This window comes from Lathyrus oleraceus, chromosome 3 (genome assembly GCF_024323335.1).
Source record: "Lathyrus oleraceus cultivar Zhongwan6 chromosome 3, CAAS_Psat_ZW6_1.0, whole genome shotgun sequence".
Taxonomy (NCBI): domain Eukaryota; kingdom Viridiplantae; phylum Streptophyta; class Magnoliopsida; order Fabales; family Fabaceae; genus Lathyrus; species Lathyrus oleraceus.
The window spans coordinates 406,065,468-406,071,483 of NC_066581.1; positions in this window are offsets into that span (position 1 = coordinate 406,065,468).

A 6,016-nucleotide genomic window follows, 5' to 3' on the forward strand; every position below is an offset into this window, starting at 1 on the left:
TGAATAACTCCTTATTCCAATCCATCATATGGATCATTCCCAACTCTTGCTTCTAAACATATATATAATCTTATTATAATTTGTTTAGTTAAGTTTGACCCATTGTTTTAACAGTTGGATATTACAATTATCCCATCGCACCTTACTAATATAGAACATGCACCTCGCGTAGGCGAAACCTACATTATTCGATACTAGTCTTGATGAGTGTTAAAACTTGGAAAGCTTAAACTTAATATTTAGTTTTGAGGGAATTGCAATTTTCTGATCTCACCGGCTTGTTTATCATATAAACCGTCTCTCACATGCATCAACATACATTCACATGCATCAACATACAAACATACAAAATGAAACAGTTATGGCCCCTAGCGCAATTGTTCTCCCAAGCCAATGAGAGAACCTAAGCTAACCTACAACGATCTAAGCTTCTCCAAGCAAGATCTTCAAGGTTGTCCTCCTTTGGCATTGACTTCTTTGCTTTCTTCATATCATTACATTACATGAAAGAAACTCGTTTTACATACGAGGGAGTGAGATGAGAAAAGAAGTTACATTTGGGAGATTAAAAGAGAGGCACGACACGCAGGTCGTATTTTAAAAACCCAAAACAAAACAAAGGAAAACTAAGGCCATAACCGATCACCACAAGACAATAATAAACACTTTATTATTATTATAATTAATTCCTTTAATTAATTAAAAACAAATTAAATTTTGACGACCGATCATCACATTTTAATGAACAATTCATTTAAAATCGATGTCGCTTTTCGTATCAACACTTGACACTTTTAAAGCACTGAGTTAGCCGAATGGGCGAAAATTTCCTTGCGTTAACCGGTTAACCATATGTGTTAACCGGTTAACACTGTTTTGAAATCTGAAAAAATTGTTTTCTGCCTTGCGTTAACCGGTTAACCAAATGCGTTAACCGGTTAACACTGTTTGAAAATGTCTTGGAAAACTGTTTTCCGCCTTGCGTTAACCGGTTAACACTGTTTGAAAACTTAAAAAATTTTAATTTCGCATTGCGTTAACCGGTTAACCATACGCGTTAACCGGTTAACACTGTTCCAAAAAGTGTTTAGGAAGCACAACTCTTGTGCGTTCAAACCCCAATCGCATAACTCTCTGACAACACAACCCTTGTGCCGTCACTAACCCTGATGCACCAATTTCAGACCGTCAAACACGTCTCGATTGTTAATTCAGTATGATTGATCAACACGTTATTGCTTCACCATACTAATGTCGGATCAAGAAGCAAATGACCATTGATCTCTCAAAGGAAAACAATCATCGAGGGTTTGAATGAACGAAACAAGAACACTATATCATATATAATGTATTTTGCATCAGGGTTACATATATCACATATATGTAACTTGATCGATCTCAATTTAACCTTTGATTCATTCTGTCTTTAATCATATTATTACAAAACAAAAACAACTATCAGATTCATGGTTTCGTAAGTGGCTCTGATACCACTGTTGGAGAATTGCCATCCAAGGCGCAGCGGAATTTAAAAAATTTCTCCATTTAGTGATCCTTACGAATGTGCATGATCAGTGATAGAATCGTTACCTCTTGTGGCGATTCAAACCTTTGGTGCAGATCTCTGATAATGATCAAAACCTTTGATACAGATCCACGGGGCGATCACGAACGTTGAACGATGACAACGTCTCTACTCAGTCCACACGAACGGATTCCTTCAATCGCAGTGCTAGCTGTTTGTGAATGAAGGCTTTGAGTGAGAGAAAGAGATACGAAATTCCAACTCTTCAGTTGTGTTGTATTCCCATACAAAGCTTCTGCACAAGAGCTCTATTTATAGAACCACTTGTGTGGGCTTCAAGCCAAAAAGCCCACTTAAGTGCATTTTGGCCTATATCTCATAATATGCCAAAATCACTTAAGTACTTGGTACCTTACCATATTTCGTATTCTACTTAAGTACACCGTACCTTACGATGTTCCTTAATTATTCTATCTCTCATCAATCCGTCCTTTGTGTGTGACCCTATAGGTTTTCGCGGCGTTGGCAATTATATTAAATCACGCATTTAACATAATAAACAGTGAGCGGTATCTAGCAACACATCACTGTTACCCAAGTCACGAAAATGTCATGTGATCTGACAAAACCTCCTGTGATAATAATTATGTGTATAATTACCCCTTTGCCCTTATGTCTATATTGAACACAAGGTATAGACCGTGTCACCCTTGTCCAGTTCAATATTGGGCCCATAGACATTTATCCTGTTACGCAGGATTGGCAAATTCCATCTAGGACACTCATGTCCCTCAGCATGCTTCGTGGAGTACTCATCAACTGTCTTTATGGTCATCCAGTTACGGATAACGTTGGATCAGTAATAAGGCACTCAACTCTACATCTAGGATCCATAGTGGTTTCAGGTCGAAGAGTGGTATACACTATTATCACCATGAGAATAACTTATGACACTTTGCATAACTTTCTATATAGTATTCTCATAGCGGGTCAATCCGGTATAAATATTACTCCTAATATTCATACCTATGTTTAAGACTTGATAACTATTTATCCATGATCCATGAGATGTGATCATCAGTCTACAAACATAATAGTCTTAATGCTTTAATGTTATCCCACTTCACATTAAAGCTCGACTACGAATACTTTAAGAACAGTGCCCTTATGTTTAATGTGTTCTCATGATTAAGTCACACTTAATACATTAAACGGACTATCTATTCTAGGGACTTTATTAATCAACCATAATAAAGAAAATGCCTTTTATTATTAATAAATAATTCGATACAAGTACCAAAAATATTGGCCTCTAGGACTTACACCAACAATCTCCCACTAGCACTAGAGCCAATCAGACATACCCCGTATGCCCATTGATCTAGTATGGCCATCATGTTTCTGCTGCGCAAGAGGCTTTGTTAGTGGGTCAGCTATATTGTCTAGTGTAGGTACTTTACATATTTTTGCACAACGCCTAAGTATGTGTTTGGATCGTTGGTGAGATCTAGGCTCCTTAGCTTGTGCGATAACACCATTGTTATCATAATAGAGACCAATGGGATCCACAATGCTAGGGACTATGCCGAGTTTATTGATCCAAACAGCTTCCTTTGCTGCACTTAAGGCAGCAATATACTCAGCCTCAGTTGTAGAATCAGCAACTGCATCTTGCGTTGAACTTTTCAAGCTCACAGTGCCACCATTTAAGCAAAACACATAACCAGATTGAAATCATTCATATTAAAGCGTCTCAGAACTTTGTCTATGTACTCTGAATTAGGCAAAGCATTTCATGATCTATCTCTATAGATTCTGATAGACTGCTTCACCCAGGCCCTTCATAGAAAAGTATTTCCCCAACCAAGCCTTTACTTGTTGCAGGGTAGGGATATCGATTCCAATGAGTAATATGTCTTCTACATATAATACCAGGAATACGATCATGCTCCCACTAACCTTCTTGTAGACACAAGGCTCATCTTCGTTCTTGATGAACCCATACAGCTTTACTGTTTCATCAAGGCGAAGATTCCATGAGTAGGTCACATGCTCATCTTGATCCATGAGTAATACATCACCTTGATCAGATATCCATATATCTCAGGTAGGTGACGTATCCTGCCTGACCTACGCTGGTCTTGTTCTATTTGAGCAGATTGCTCTTACACAACTACTTGTGTTTCCTGCTCTAATTCCTCCATAGGTGTATCGATACTTTGTGATTCTTGAATTTCTTCAAGTTCTACTTTCCTCCCACTGATTCCTTTGGAAATAAAATCCCTTTCTAGGAAAACTCAAGTTCGAGCGACAAACACTTTGCCCTCAGAAGGATTGTAGAAATAATATCCTCTTGTTTCTTTAGGATACCCCACAAATAAGCGTTTGTCAGATTTGGGCTCAAGCTTAGTTGAAATTTGTCGTTTCACATAAACTTCGCAACCCCAAATCTTCATGTAAGACATATGTGGTCTCTTACCACTCCATATCTCATATGGTGTCTTTTGAACCTTTTGGATGGAACACGGTTAAGTGTGTAAGCTGATGTCAATGGTGTATGTCCTCAAAAGGAGTTTGGAAGATTGGTGTGACTCATCATGGATCGGACCATGTCCAACAGGGTTCGATTTCTTCTCTCAGATACACCCTTCCATTGGGATGTTCCAGGAGGAGTAAGTTGGGATAGGATCCCACACTCTTTCAGATGGTCATCAAACTCTAGGATTAAATACTCACCACTTCGATCTGATCGAAGAGTTTTAATATTATTACCTAGTTGGTTTTAACTCGTTAGGTTTCACCCTTTTGTATTAATGTTATTAATAGGAATTTCAAGATCAAGGACATATAGTCCATTGTTCATTTGTGCAGTAGCATAGAATATATCATTCAAATAAATTGAGCAACAATTGTTCTTTATTATAAATGAAAAACCAAACTTGTCCAAACAAGAAATGGAAATAATATTCCTGCTAATTGCAGGTACATAATAACAGTTCTCTAACTGAATTATTAAACCACTAGGTAAAGTCAATACAAAAGTTCCTACGGCTAAAGCAGCAACCTTTGCTCCATAGCCAACTCGTAGGTCGACTTCACCTTTTGCCAAATCTCTACTCCTTTTTAGTTCCTGCACATTTGTACAAATATGAGAACCGCATCCAGTATCTAATACTCATTATGTAGAAGTAGATAAATTAATAACAAAAATACCTGAAGTTGAAGTCTCTACTCCATTCTTCTTATCTTCCAGGTACTTTGGGCAGTTCCTCTTCCAGTGTCCGGTCTTACCGCAATGGAAGCAGGTGCCTTCTTTTGCTATGCCTCCACTAGGCTTCAAAGCAGCAGTGGGTCTGGGATTGGCAACTTCCTTGCCCTTCCCCTTATCACTCTGCTTAGTGGGCCTTTTGTTCTGTCTCTTTCCATTTCCGATCATCAGAATGGACTTCCCTTTTGACTTCAGATTCTGCTCGGCAGTTTTTAACATGGCGAGCAGTTCAGGAAGAGATTTGTCCATATCAATCATATTGAAATTTAGGACAAATTGACTGAAACTATCTGGCAACGATTGCAAGATCAAATCAGTTGCAAGTTCCTTTTCGAGGGGAAGACCCAATCTCTCAAGGTTTTCCACATACCCAATCATCTTGAGTATATGGGGACCTACAGGGGCTCCCTCAGCTAACTTGCTTTAAAAAAGGGCTTTTGAAACTTCAAAACTCTCATGCCTTGCTTGCTCTTGATAGAGCAACTTCAGGTGTTCGATCATATCGAATGCTGACATGTTCTCATGTTGCTTTTGCAATTCTGAGTTCATGGTAGCTAGCATGAGACAAGCAGTTTCATTGGCATCATCGACATGCTTCTTATAAGCATCTCTTTCTGCCTTAGGTGCAGAACTAGGAGGTTCCTCTTCAGGAACAGGTGTCTCCAAGACATACAGCTTTTTATCATGTTTAAGGACAATCCTCAGGTTTCGGTGCCAATCCAGAAAATTTGTCCCAGACAATTTTTCCTTATCAAGGATTGATCGCAGGATGTTGTTAGAGGTGTTTGCTGTCATGGTAATCTACATAAGGATTAATGAAAATATAAGTATCATTGACATATTTAATTAGGCCTTTAATTAAATATGCTCCCACTATTTTACTCAAAACAAATGACCCTCATCATTTGATTCGAAAAATCCCGTTGGAAGATTTTCTAGTGGGTCGAGATCCATATTTCACTTCGTTCTAAGTCCGCGTAGGCGGATTACACAAAACTAGGTTATTTAGGTAGGAACTCCTTCCAATTGTATCTCATACAACTCTCGAAAATTTCAGTTGGGTGAATAACTCCTTATTCCAATCCATCATATGGATCATTCCCAACTCTTACATCTAAACATATATATAATCTTATTATAATTTGTTTAATTAAGTTTGACCCATTGTTTTAACAGTTGGATATTACAATTATCCCATCGCACCTTACTAATATAGAACATGC